Below are 13,281 nucleotides of genomic sequence, written 5' to 3'. Positions count from 1 at the left end.
AAAATCCCATAGTCTTCTGGTCTCAAGACTGTTTAATAAAAGTCCAGAATCTCCTCTGAAACTCAAGGTCATCTGTTACCTGTAACTCCATGTCAAAAACAAAAAGCAATCACATGCTTCCAACATTCAATGTCACAGGATATATATTACCATTCCAAAAGGGAGGGGAAGGAGCATAACGAGGAAATGCTGGACCAAAAGCAAGACCAAAAACCAGGAGAGCAAACTCAAAATTCTGCATCTCATGGCTGATGGCAAAGTGCTCTTCAGATCTCCAATTCCTTCCAGCTCTGTTGACAGCAACACTTCTTTGAGCTTTGTTGACTGCCACACATTTTTCTCTCTAGGGTCAGCTGGTAACCAGTCTGCAGTTCTTCTTGGCAGATATCCGATGCTTCTCACAAGTTGGAAGCTTAGCCAGATGGGGTCTTGTTGTAAGGATTCGGGCATTATGCTGGCCTGCTGCAGTCACCTGGCAGAATGCACTCAGGCAGTATTCTGGTCAGCCCAGCTGCAAAGGACTCCTTTAAAAGAAAGACCTCCACCCACTTACATTCTTTCTACTCTCCTCTCTTTCCATCTCTCTTTCCCGCTGTTCCCCTGGGGCAGACATGACTTTTCCTGTCTCCTTCTTCTCTTCTGTCTTCTCTCTGTCTCTCTTTACCTCTTTTCACTTTCCTTGCCCCTTCCCTCCCCTTTCTAATAAAACCTCTCACTTAGGCTCTGTCTGCTGGCATGCTTGTCTCTCTGCCGCAGTCAACCTCGCCTGCCATGGAATCCGCAAAGGTTCTCCATGTGCTTTATCATAACACATGTAGCATCAGGCTTTCCTTTAAACTTTGTATGTTTTTGAGCACTGGACTTGGCTAAAATTGAAAAAAAAATCTTGATGTTCTTTTTCTCCTCAAATTGTACATTTTGTCTTTCTTTTTGCCCTGCTTGGTTTATTATTACTGTTACCAGGGCAACAGCCTGAAAGGCAAATTGAAGGCATACTAAGGCAAATTGAAGGCATACTACCCAGAAGGGGCTAGACAAAGGTTTTTTTTATTGTTTGTTTGTTTGCTTGTTTTAATTTTTTCTTTATTTATTTAAATTAGAAACATGCATACTTCAAATGTCAATCCCAGCTCCCCCCCTTGGCCCTCCACTAGCCCCTCCACCCCTCACCTGCAGCCCAATCCCCACATCATTCCCCAGGGAGGGTGAGGCCCTCTGTGGGGGCATCTCTAGAGTCAGTCTGCCATTTCATCAAGGGCAGGACCTAGGCCCTTCCCCATGTGTCCAGACTAAGAGAGCATCCCTCCATGTGGAATGGGCTCCCAAAGTTCATTTGTATGCCATGGTGAACACTAATCTACTACCCAAGGCCCCAGAGATTTCTGAGGCCTCCTCACTGACACTACATACATGGAGTTTGGATCAGTCCCCTGTTGGCCTCTCAGCCATCAGTCTGGGGTTCAAGAACTCCCCCTTGTCTGGTCAGCTGTCTTTGTGGGTCTCACCAGCAAGGTCTTGACCTCTTTGATCATCACTCCTCCATCTCTGTCACTGGGTTCCAGGGGGTCAGTTCAGTGTTTAGCTGTAAGTATCTGTCTCTGCTTCCATCAGTCACTGGATGAAGGTTCTAGGATGTCTTATAAGGAAGTCATCAACCTTATCATCAGGTAGGGACTATTAATATAGTCTCTCCTTTATTACTTAGTTTTCCAGTTGGTGTTATCTTTGTAAATCTCTGGAAAGCTCACTAGTGTCAGCTCTCTCCTCAAAGCTATAATGACTACAACTATTACGGTATCTCTCATCCTGGTCTCCTCTACTCTTACCCTGACTCAACCTTCCTGACCCCCATGTCTTCTTCTACCCTCCTCTTATGTCCTTCTCTTTTTCCTGGTTCCCTCTCCCCTACCCCCATGTTCCCAATCTGCACAGGAGATCTTGCCTCATTCCACTTCTCTGGGGTATAATGCATATCTCTTGGGAACCTTCCTGTTTCCCAGACTCACTGGCCCTGGGATTGTAGGCTGATTCATATCTAAAATCCATACATGAGTGAGTACATACCAAGTTTGTCTTTTGGTGACTGGGTTATCTCACTCAGGATGGTTTCTTCTAGTGCCGTCCATTTGCCTGAAAATTTCAAGATTCCAATGTTTTTTTCCTCTGAGTAGTACTCCATTGTGTAAATGTGCCACATTTTCTCTATCCACTCTTCAGTTGTGGGCCATCTAGGTTGCTTCCAGGATCTAGCTATTACAAATAATGCTATGAACATAGTGGAACAAACATCCTTATTGTATGAATGGGCATCTTTTGGGTATATGCCTAAGAGTGGAATTGCTGGGTCTTGTGGTAGACTGATTCTCATTTTCCTGAGGAATCTTCATACTGATTTCCAAAGTGGTTGTACGAGTTTGCATTCCCACCAGCAATAGACACATCCTCTCCAGCATAAGATGTCATTGGTGTTTTTGATTTTAGTCATTCTGACAGGAGTAAGATGATATCTCAGGGTTTTTTATTTGCATTTCCATGATGTCTAAGGATGTCAAGCACTTTCCTAAGTGTCTTTCAGCTATTTTAGACTCTTCTATTGAGAATTCTCTATTTAGTTAAGTCCCCCACCTTTCAATTGGGTCCTTTGGTGTTTTGGAGAGGTTCTTGAGTTCTTTGTAAATTTTGGAGATCAGCCCTCTGTCAGATGTGGGGTTAGTGAATATATTTTCCCAATCTATGGGGTGCCTTTTTGACTTGTTGACTGTGTCCTTTGCCTTTCAGAAGCTACTCAGTTTCAGGAGGTCCCATTTATTAATTGTCGATCTCTGTGTTTGTGCTATTGGTGTTATGTTCAAGAAGAGGTCTCCTGTACCAATTTATTCAAGGGTACCTCCCAGTTTCTCTTCTAACAGGTTCAGTGTGGCTGGATTTATGTTGAGGTCTTTGATCCATTTGGACTCAAGTTTTGTGCATGACGATAGACATGGATCTATCTGCAGTATTTTACATGCCAACATCCAGTTATGCCAGCACCATTTGTTGAAGATGCTATCTTCTTTCCATTGTATAATTTTAGCTTTTTTGTTGAAAATCAGCTGCTCATAGGTTTGTGGATTAACCTCAGAGTGTTCAATTTGATTCCATTGGTCTACCTGTCTATTTTTGTGCCAATACCAAGCTGTTTTCAGGATTATAGCTCTATAGTAGAGCTTGAAGTTAGGGATGGTGATGTCTCCAGGAGCTGCTTTGTTGAGCAGGATTGTGTTGGCTATCCTGGGTATTTTGTTTTTCCATATAAAGTTGAGAATTGTTCTTTCAAAATCTGTGAAGAATTGTGCTGGAATTTTGATGGGGATTGCATTGAGTCTGTAGATTGCTCTTGACAGGATTGCCATTTTTACTACACTGAAGCCACCTAACCAAGAGCATGGGAAATCTCTCCATTTTCTGGTGTCTTCTTTAATTTTTTTCTTTAAAGGCTCAAAGTTCTTTCTATACAGGTCTTTCACCTGTTTGGTTAGCATTACCCCAAGGTATTTTATGTTGTGTGTGGCAATTGTAATAGGTGATGTTCCTCTGATTTCTTTCTCTGCCCTCTTATCATCTGTATATAGTAGGGCTACTGATTGTCTTGAGTTGATCTTTATCCTGCCACTTTGCTGAAGGTGTTAATCAGCTGTAAGAGTTCCCTGGTAGAGTTCTTTAGGTCACTTATGTAAGCTATCATATCATCTTCAAATAGTGAAAGTTTTACCTCTTCCATTCCAATTTTTATCCCCTTGATCTCCTTTTGTTGTCTTATTGCTGTAGTTAGAACTTCAAGTACAATATTGCAGAGGTATGGGGAGAAGGGACAGCCTTGTCTTGTTCCTGATTTTAGAGGAATTGCCTTGAGTTTCACTCCATTCAGTTTGATGTTGGCTGTTTGTTTGCTGTATATAGCTTTTATTATGTTTAGGTATGTTCCTGTTATCCCAGATCTCTCCAAGACCTTTATCATGAAAGGGTGTTGGATTTTGTCAAAGGCTTTTTCAGCATCTAGTGAGATGATCATGTGATTTTTGTTTCTCAGATTGTTTATATGGTGGATTACATTGATAGATTTTCATATGTTGAACCAACCCTGTATGCCTGGAATGAAGCCTACTTGATCATGGTGAATGATTGTTTTGATGTGTTTTTGGATCTGATTTGCCAGCATTTTATTGAGTGTTTTTGCATCAATGTTCATGAGGGAAAGTGGTCTGAAGTTCTCTTTCTTAGTTGTGTCTTTGTGTGGCTTGAGTATCAAGGTTATTGGTGCCTCGTAAATATAGTTTGGCAAAAACCCTGCTGCTTCTATTACATGGAATATTTTGAGGAGAATTAGTATAAGCTGTTCTTTGAATTTCTGGTAAAATTCTGCACTGAAGCCATCTGGCCCTGGGCTTTTTTTTTTGGTTGGGAGACTTTTGATGACTGCTTCTATTTCCTTAGGTGTTATAGGTCTATTTAAATTGCTAATCTGTTCTTGATTTAGTTTTGGCAGGTGATATCTATCCAGAAAGTTGTCCATTTCCTTTAAATTTTTGAATTTTGTGGAGTACAGGTATTCAAAGTATGACCTGCTGATTCTCTGGATTTCCTCAGTGTCTGTTGTTATGTCCCCCTTTTCATATCTGATTTTGTTGCTTTGCATGTTCACATTCTGCTGTTTAGTGAGTTTAGATAAAGGTTTGTCTATCTTGTTGGTTTTCTCAAAGAACCAACTCTTTGTTACATTGATTCTTTGTATTGTTTTCCTAGTTTCTGCTTTATTGATTTCAGCCCTCAATTTGATTGTTTCCTGGTATCTACTCCTCCTGGGTGAGTTTGCTTCTTGTGATCTTGAGGTTTCAGCTGTGCTGTTAATTCTCTAGAGTAACTATTCTCCAGTTTCTTCATGTGGGCACTTAGTGCTATGAACTTTCCTCTTAGCACTGCTTTCAAAGTGTCCCATAAGTTTGGGCATGTTGTGTCTTCATTCTCATTGAGTTCTAGGAAGTCTCTAATTTCTTCTTTGTCCAAGGAGTGGTGCAATTGCACATTATTCAATTTCCATGAGTTTATAGGATTTCTGTAATCTGTGTTGTTGTTGAACTCTAACTTTAAACATGGTAGTCTGATATGATACGTGGAGTTATTCCATTTTTTTTTTTGTACCTGTTGAGGTTTGCTATGTTGTCAAGTATGTGGTCAATTTTTGAGAAGGTTCCATGTGGCACTGAGAAGAAGGTATATTCTTTTGTGTTTGGATGGAATGTACTATAGATGTCTGTCAAACCCAATTGGGTCATAACTTCTATTAGTTCCTTTGTTTCTTTGTTAAGTTTCTGTCTGGTAGTCCTGTCTAGTGGTGACAGTGGGTTGTTGAAGTCTTCCACTATAAGTGTGTGAGGTTTTATGTGTGTTTTGAGTTTTAGTAATGTTTCACGAATGTGGATGCCTTTGTATTTGGGGAATATATGTTCAGAATCTCGACTTCATCTTGGTGGATTTTTCCTGTGATGAATATGAAATGACCTCCTTCATCTCGTTTGACTGATTTCAGTTTAAAGTCTATTTTGTTAGATATTAGGTTTGCTACCCCTGCTTGTTTCTTGGGACCATTTGATTGGAAAATCTTTTCCCAACCCTTAACTCTGACGTATCATTTGTCTTTGAAGCTGGGGTGTGTTTCTTGTATGCAGCAGAAGGATGGGTTCTGTCTTCGAATCCATTCTCTTAGCCTGTGCCTTTTATGGGCAAATTAAGATCATTAATATTGAGGGATATTAATGACCTTTGCTCATTCTCATTTGTTTTGGAATGGTTGTTCTTGGTGGAATTGTATGTGGATTTCCACCCCTTTTCTCTTTTGGCTGTTGGTAAAGTGGGATTATCTATTTCCTATGTTTTTCCAGCTGTAGTTAACTTACTTGAACTGGAGTTTTCCTTCGGGAACTTTCTGTAGGGCTGGGTTAGTGGATATGTATTGTTTAAATCTGGTATTGTCATGGAATATCTTGTTTTCTCCATCTATAGCGATTGAAAGCTTTGCTGGGTATAGTAGTCTGGGCTGGCATCTGTGGTCTCTTAGTGTTGATAGAATATCTATCCAGGACCTTCTGGCTTTCAGAGTTTCCATGGAGAAGTCAGGTGTAATTCTTATATGTTTGCCTTTATATGTTATTTGACATTTTTCCTTAGCTCCTCTAAGTATTCTTTCTTTATTCTGTATGCTTGGGGTCTTGATTATTATGTGGCGAGGGGACTTTTTTGTGGTCCACTCTATTTGGTGTTCTGTAAGCTTCTTGTACCTTCATTGGCATGTCTTTCTTTAGGTTGGGAAAGTTTTCTATGATTTTGTTGAATATGTTTTCTGTCCCTTTGAATTGGGTTTCTTCACCGTCTTCTATACCTATTATTTTTAGGTTTGGTCTTTTCACAGTGTCCCATATTTCCTCGATATTTTGTGTTAGGGATTTGTTGGACTTAATATTTTCTTTGATTGATGAATCTATTTCTCCTAGTGTGTCTTCAACACTTGAGATTCTCTCTTCCATCTCTTGTATTTTGTTGGTTATACTTGCATCTGTAGCACCTGACTGTTTCTCGAGTTTTTCTATTCCCAGTATTACTTTAGACTGTGGTTTTTTTTTTTTTTTTTTGGTCTCCATGTCAGCTTTCAACCCTTGCACTGTTTGAATTGTTTCTTGTAATTTTTCTTCATGTTTTCCTCCCTTTCTTACATTTGTTGGCTTTTTTGGTTTGTTTTTTCTTCTATTTCTTGCATTTTTTGGTTTGTTTTTTTTTTCTTCCATTTCTTTAAGAGATTTTCTCACATCCTCTTTGAGGGCCTCTATCATTTTCACGAAGGTGTTTTTAAGGTCATTCCCTTCTGCTTCATTTGCATTGGGGTGTTCAGGTCTTACTGGTGTAGAATCTCTAGACTCTGGTGGTGTCATATTTGTTTTTCTGTTGCTGAGTGTGTTCTTACATTGCCTCTTCTCCATCACTTCTTCCAGTGGGTGTAGAAAGAGTCTCTTCCTCTCATGGTGGGTAGGCGACCAGGGTTTCCTTTCACTGGGTGCAAGCAAATCCAATACTCTTTGGCCTCTGCTCTCTGTCCTCTGCCCTGAGTGTGGATGGAAGTGGACCAGCTCTCTCTCAGGCTCCTGGTGACTTGGTCATCCTTTCCAGGGTGAGTCGACCTGGCTGCAGTCCCCAAGCCAGGGGATCTGAGAGAGGGCAAGCAGGAGGAATGCAGGTCTAAGATGGAAACCTGGTGCTCACCTCTGCTCTCTGTGCTGAGTGTGGGCGGAAGTGGCTAGACAAAGGTTTTTGTAAAGGTGGAATTTGCATATGCTTGAGACTTTCTTCACTTCCTTCAGCTGTGGCTGTCCCTCTAACTCCCTGTTATACAATGATAAAAGGAGCTGTCTCACCCTTGGTTACATAGAGATAAATAAGTTTACTGTGTACGCCCACAGAGATGGCTCCACTTTATCTTGACTTTGGTCAGAGAATTCAAAACTGTCCTTACTCTTCCAAGGTTAAAGTCATAAGACCTAAATGTCTAAGGTGTCACTACTGTAGGATGTTTGATCTTGGTGGTGGATGTCTTATCTATATAACAACAGACTTGGTCTGAGGTGTGGTTACTCTTGACCCTCAAGGCCAGATAATGAGAAATTGAGTCTAAGGTGTGGTTACCAAATGTTTGGAGAATTAAGGAACGAAGTCTGTTTGTACCTTGTACATGATAAAGAAGTCTTTTGCTATGTTCCCTTTTTTGGCTGGCATATTTTTGGCATATTTATGTGAATGTTGAAGAATAAACTTAGGGTGTCCAGTATTCATTGGATTGCCCTCCTGATTCTCTTCTGTCTGTCTTTTCTTACCGTCTTTACCTGCTGTTTTCTCAATCTACACTCCCCCTCTCAAGTACAAACCGGCAAGTAGGCTGGATCCAACTGAAAGCCCACAAAGACAGGTTACAGCAGTTTACAAAACCCTGAGAAAGTGGTTACTTCACAGGAGTCACACCATTATGGAGAGGATACAGGTTGCTAGGAGCTCATCTTTTAGGAATTCTGGGCAAAGGTCAGCAGATACTAAGGAGGGTACCTAGTACAGAACAGAGTTTTCTTAGCCATGTCACATTGTAGACTGCATATGAGTGATCCCTAATGACCACATGGCAGGCAATATTAGGGCATCTTGAATTTCCTCTTCTAATGCCATTAATCCTAAACTCTTCAATTTAGTTAGCATCAGACAGATTTTTAGGGCAAGGGCAACACATTCTTCACCAAAATAGCACAAGAATGTTTTTTAGGTCAGCTGATAGTATTCTCCTCTGAAGCCTCTGCAGCTGGGCCCTCAGCTCACACAGCCCTTGCACTACTGTTTTCCATGCTCCTACTAGTATGGCCCATGAAGCCCTGCTTGCAGTGCTCAACTGGTTTCTAGCCCAAAGTACCAAAGTCTTCCATATTCTTTCAAAAAAACAGTATACTCAGGTCTATCACAGCAATACACCACTTCCTGGTACCAATTTCTGTCTTGCTGTTCTATTGCTGTAAAGAGACATCATGACCAAGGCAACTCTTATAAAACATTTAATTGGGGTCAAGTTTCAGAGGCAATTCTATTATCATCATGGTGGGGAAGATGCAGGCAGGCAGGCAGGTGTGACATTAAAGAAGTAGCTGAGAGCTATATTCTGATCCACAGATAGCAGGCACAGAGAGAGTGAGGGATAAAGGGAGGGGGGAGATAGAGGAGGAAGGGGGACAGAGAGGGGGGGAGGAGAGAGATACAGTCAGGCAGACAGACAGACAGAGACATTCAGACAGAGACTGGGCCTTATATGGGCTTTGGGATTTGACACACTTCCTCCAACAAGGCCACACCTCCTAACCCTCTAAACAGTTCCACTCCTTGGTGACAATGCGTTCAAAGATACCCATCACAAAAAACATTAAGTTTACTTAGGAGAGAGAGAACAGTTTCTGACCAACATAATTTGTGGCTATTCTCTAGGAATCCTGGGTATGGACCTTGTCAGCGTTTGTTGTCCTGTCCAGTATTTTAATTAAAGCTTGCTTAAAATTTGGCTCAAAACCTGTGGTAGTAGTCTTATTCTCATGCAGTGGAATCAACAGTATACAGTATTGTATGTTGAATGTATCCCTCACCCTATTCTGAATTCTTCCCTTTCCCCTTCTCATCTTTTAAATTCTCTTGGTTCCTCCAGAAATTTTCTACTTCATGCTATATATACATAAATGGTTTTGTATGTCTTTATAAATATTAGAAACCATAGATGAGAGAAAATACAATTTTTTTTCTGACTGGGTTATGATTATCTCTGGTTGCACCCATTTTTCTGCCCATGACATAACTTTGCTTTTTTATTACTGTAACAATTCCATTGTGCATATATATACCACCTTTGTTGCGTCCATTCTTTTGTTCTATCCCTAGGTTGGTTACACAATGTACCTATTGTGAACAGTGCTGCAATAAACATCAATGTGCAATAATCTCTGTGATATGTTGACTGGGAGTCTCTCGGGTAAATACCCAGGAGTGCTATAGCTAGATTTATGGTGAATATATTTTAAAATTAGTTTTAAGCTGTTGTTTGCCACATTTTATTTATTTATTCATTCTGTCTGTGTGGAGTGAGCATGCCCATGCCACAGGACTTATGTGATCAAAAGATAACTACAGGTGATTCTCTCCTTTCATCATTTGGGTCCTGGGAAGTAAACTCAGGTCATTGCACTTGGTAATAGTCACCTTTACCCACTATTTTGTTGTTTTGAAACACTTCCTTACTGATCTGGGTAGTAGATGGACTATTTTACACTCTAGTCAACAGCATCTGAGTTCCTTTCTGCCCATATCTCACTTAGCATTTGTTATTTGACTATCATTCTGACTGAGGTGAGATGGGGTATCAACATGGTTTTAATTCATGTTTTTCTGATAGGTAGTAGGCTGAATATTTTTTCATGTATTTAGTAGCTATTTGTGTTTTATCTTTTGAGAACTATTTTATTACCCAAATTGTTGATGAGTTTGATTTTTACTGTTGTGTATATTATTTTGATTTTTGTAATATATATTTATATATAATATATCCTAGGTATTAGTCCTTTGACATCTGTATAGTTAAAGATTTTATCTTACTCGATAGGCTAGTTTTTCACTTGATTCTTTTTGTTTGCTTTTTGTTTTTCGAGACAGGGTTTCTCTGCATTGTTTTGGAGGTTGTCCTGGAAATCACTCTATAAACCAGGCTGGTCTTAAACTCACAGAGATTTGTCTGCCTCTGCCTCCCAAGTGCTGGGATTAAAGGTGTGCACCACCAATGCCCAGCTGTGTGTGTGTGTGTGTGTGTGTTTGTTAGTTTTTTGCTCTTCACTTGATTAACAGTTTCTCATGTCTCTCAGAAGCTTTTTAATTTGTCGTATGATGGTTAATCTTCATTGACAACTTGATGGGATTTAAAAATCACCATGGAACCAGAAGTGGTGGTACATGCTTTTAATCTTGGTCCTTGGGAGGCATGTCACCAAATGACAGACAGAATAACAGGTCCTAAAGTGAGAGGATTCCCTTTAGATCCTGAACAGGTGGTTCAGTAAGAGGGGTAGCTTAAAGTGAGAGGGGGAGAGAGAGAGGCCTGTTAAGTCATGATGGTCATGATGACAGGGGAGGCCAGAGGAGCTTTCAGAGAAATCCACTGACCATGCACATGCAGCATGCACATCCATGCCCACAACATTTCATTGTGTGAGCTCAGCTGGCCTTGAATTCACAGAGATCCACCTGCCTCTGCTTCTTGAGTGCTGAGACTAAAGGTGTGCGCCATCACATCTTTTTTTTTTTTAATAAGTTTTTGATGGACAGTAGGAAGTTTTACATCACTTGATTTAATTTGGGATTACATATGTGACAAAGTGCACGGAGGAGCCAGGTCCTGGTTAGGAACACAGATTAGTGGCAACTTCTTGACTCCCTGCCCCAGGGAGAGAGCTACAGGGTGCATTGTCTGACATCTTCTGGCTGTGATATCTGGCTTCTTACTGTGAGGAGAATCTTAAAAGCTAGGTCTGTTCTAACAGGAACCAGCATTTGTTGGTCTCTGGTGTGAGCCTCATGGCCAATGGCATCACAGTTAGCAGAACACATATGGAAGTGAGAAAGTTCACATGGTATAAAAGAGGTAGCAAGAGACCAAAAGGTGCTAGTCTTGTTCCATATACAATAACTCCCCTTCAAGGAACTATCCACTCCGGCCGGGCCAGATCCACAGCTCTGAGATAGCATCGGCCTATTTATGAGGGTGGAGTCTGACCTATTTACTTTCCATTAGGCCCCACCTTTTAAAATTTACACCTCAGCAGGGCATCACTGAGGACAAAGCTTCAAGCATGTGTGTGTGTGGGGGGGTGCCAAACTATATCGAGGCTACATTATAGACACTTACATCTGAGAAGTCGTAGATTACAGAGTATGTGGCTATCAGACTAATCTACCAGAAATATTAAACTTTAACATAGACCAATTCATTTATTTTTAAACTATACTTCAATTTTAAATATTTTATGATGTTCCTAGGACTGGCTTTATGAACACATCTGACCATCAAAGTTATGAACACACATACACACCTATATTTACCTACCAAAGTCTAACATTTCACCTTTCCCACTGACAGCTTCTCCATCTGGAGTTGAGTTTTGTGAGTCATGGCAGTCATTTTTTTCCCCCTTTGTGGATAGTCAATTTCGCCATCAGCACACATGCATACTTACAACAGATCCTTATCAATTCAATTAGGCTCAAACCTGCTTGGCATTTTCTCAGTAACTTCACCAAGTCGTTCAGGGTTTATCTTTCACCCCACCTGCCTATAATAATCTCATGTTGTTAAATTAAGCAATGCATTCCCTTCCTTCCTTCCTTCCTTCCTTCCTTCCTTCCTTCCTTCCTTCCTTCCTTCCTTCCTTCCTTCCTTCCTTCCTTCCTTCCTTCCCTCCCTCCCTCCCTCCCTCCCTTTCTTTTTCTTTTTGGTTTTTTGGGACAGGGTTTCCTCGGGTAGCTTTGGAGCCTGTCCTGGAAGTAGCTCTTGTAGACCAGGCTGGTCTCAAACTCACGGAAATCTGCCTGCCTCTGCCTCCCTAGTGCTGGGATTAAAGGCTTGCACCACCACCTGGGGCATTTCTTTTTCTTGATGCATGATGCATGCCAGATTCTGCCCTCCTCCCCCCCGGCAAATTGTAAACCTTTTACACAAAAGACACCATTCAGTTCGTCTTTTCATCTTCAATAGGTTTTCTATTTCCATTTGGAGTTTAACTGAGTCTTGATAAGCAGGAATTTCCCTGTGCTGCAGGCTATGAAGGAATGTATGTACGAACGAACGAAGGAACGAATCTATTCTTCCAGAACCTTCAAAATACTTTGGCCAACCTAAGCCTTTAACTGCTTAGCTACTGCCCTCGTTACCATTTGCTAAGATAACTAACTGGTGCTTTTCTGGGATTGGTGCTAACAGCAAGGACCGAGCATCCTTTCAGTGTGTGGCCCCCTCTTGCCCTTTTGGGCTAGGTGCCAGGAGTCAGCCCTTCCCTTGACCCAGTTCTACTGAAAGGGGACAGATGCATGAACGTGTCCTCTGTGATCTCCAGTCCCTCCAGACATCGGTGTGCCCAAATAAACAGAGAGCACCCCGGTGGAATGAATGCCTCCCGGAAGCCACCCCCTGTGTTGCCATCGAATGCTGTCAGCACGCACATCTGAGCCAGAGACCTATGCTTTTACGCAGCAGCGTTCTTTGGCGACTTCTAGAACCCCGGCGGCCTCCGCTGGCTGCTTGGTTACCACACAGGGCCAGCCAGGCGGGACCCGCGCTCGCCCACAGGTCCTGGGCTGGCCGCGTCGGTTCGGTGCGGGTGACCTACCCCCCCGGAGACACAATAGTTCACAGGGAGCCCTCACATCACGCGGAGGCCAGCCGGGGTCCACTGGCCCTGTCGCCCCGCTCCCAGCGGCGGCCGCCGGGCGCGTGCCTCCCGCGGGGCCGCGGGTCGCGGGTCGTGCGCAGGGCGATGGGGCGGCGCCGAGCACGCTCCCTGAGCCGCCCGCCCCCGCCCCGCGGCCGCCGCACGCGCGCGCCCGGACTACATTTCCCATAGGCCCGAGCGGCGCGGCCGTGCGCGCCCTCGAGGCCCGAGCACCCGCCCAGGCCGGGGGGCCGCGCCCCCG

This window comes from Mesocricetus auratus, unplaced genomic scaffold, assembly GCF_017639785.1.
Source record: "Mesocricetus auratus isolate SY011 unplaced genomic scaffold, BCM_Maur_2.0 Super-Scaffold_6730, whole genome shotgun sequence".
Taxonomy (NCBI): Eukaryota; Metazoa; Chordata; class Mammalia; order Rodentia; family Cricetidae; genus Mesocricetus; species Mesocricetus auratus.
The sequence above is the reverse complement of the archived record's forward strand: the minus strand, read 5'-3'. Positions refer to the sequence as shown.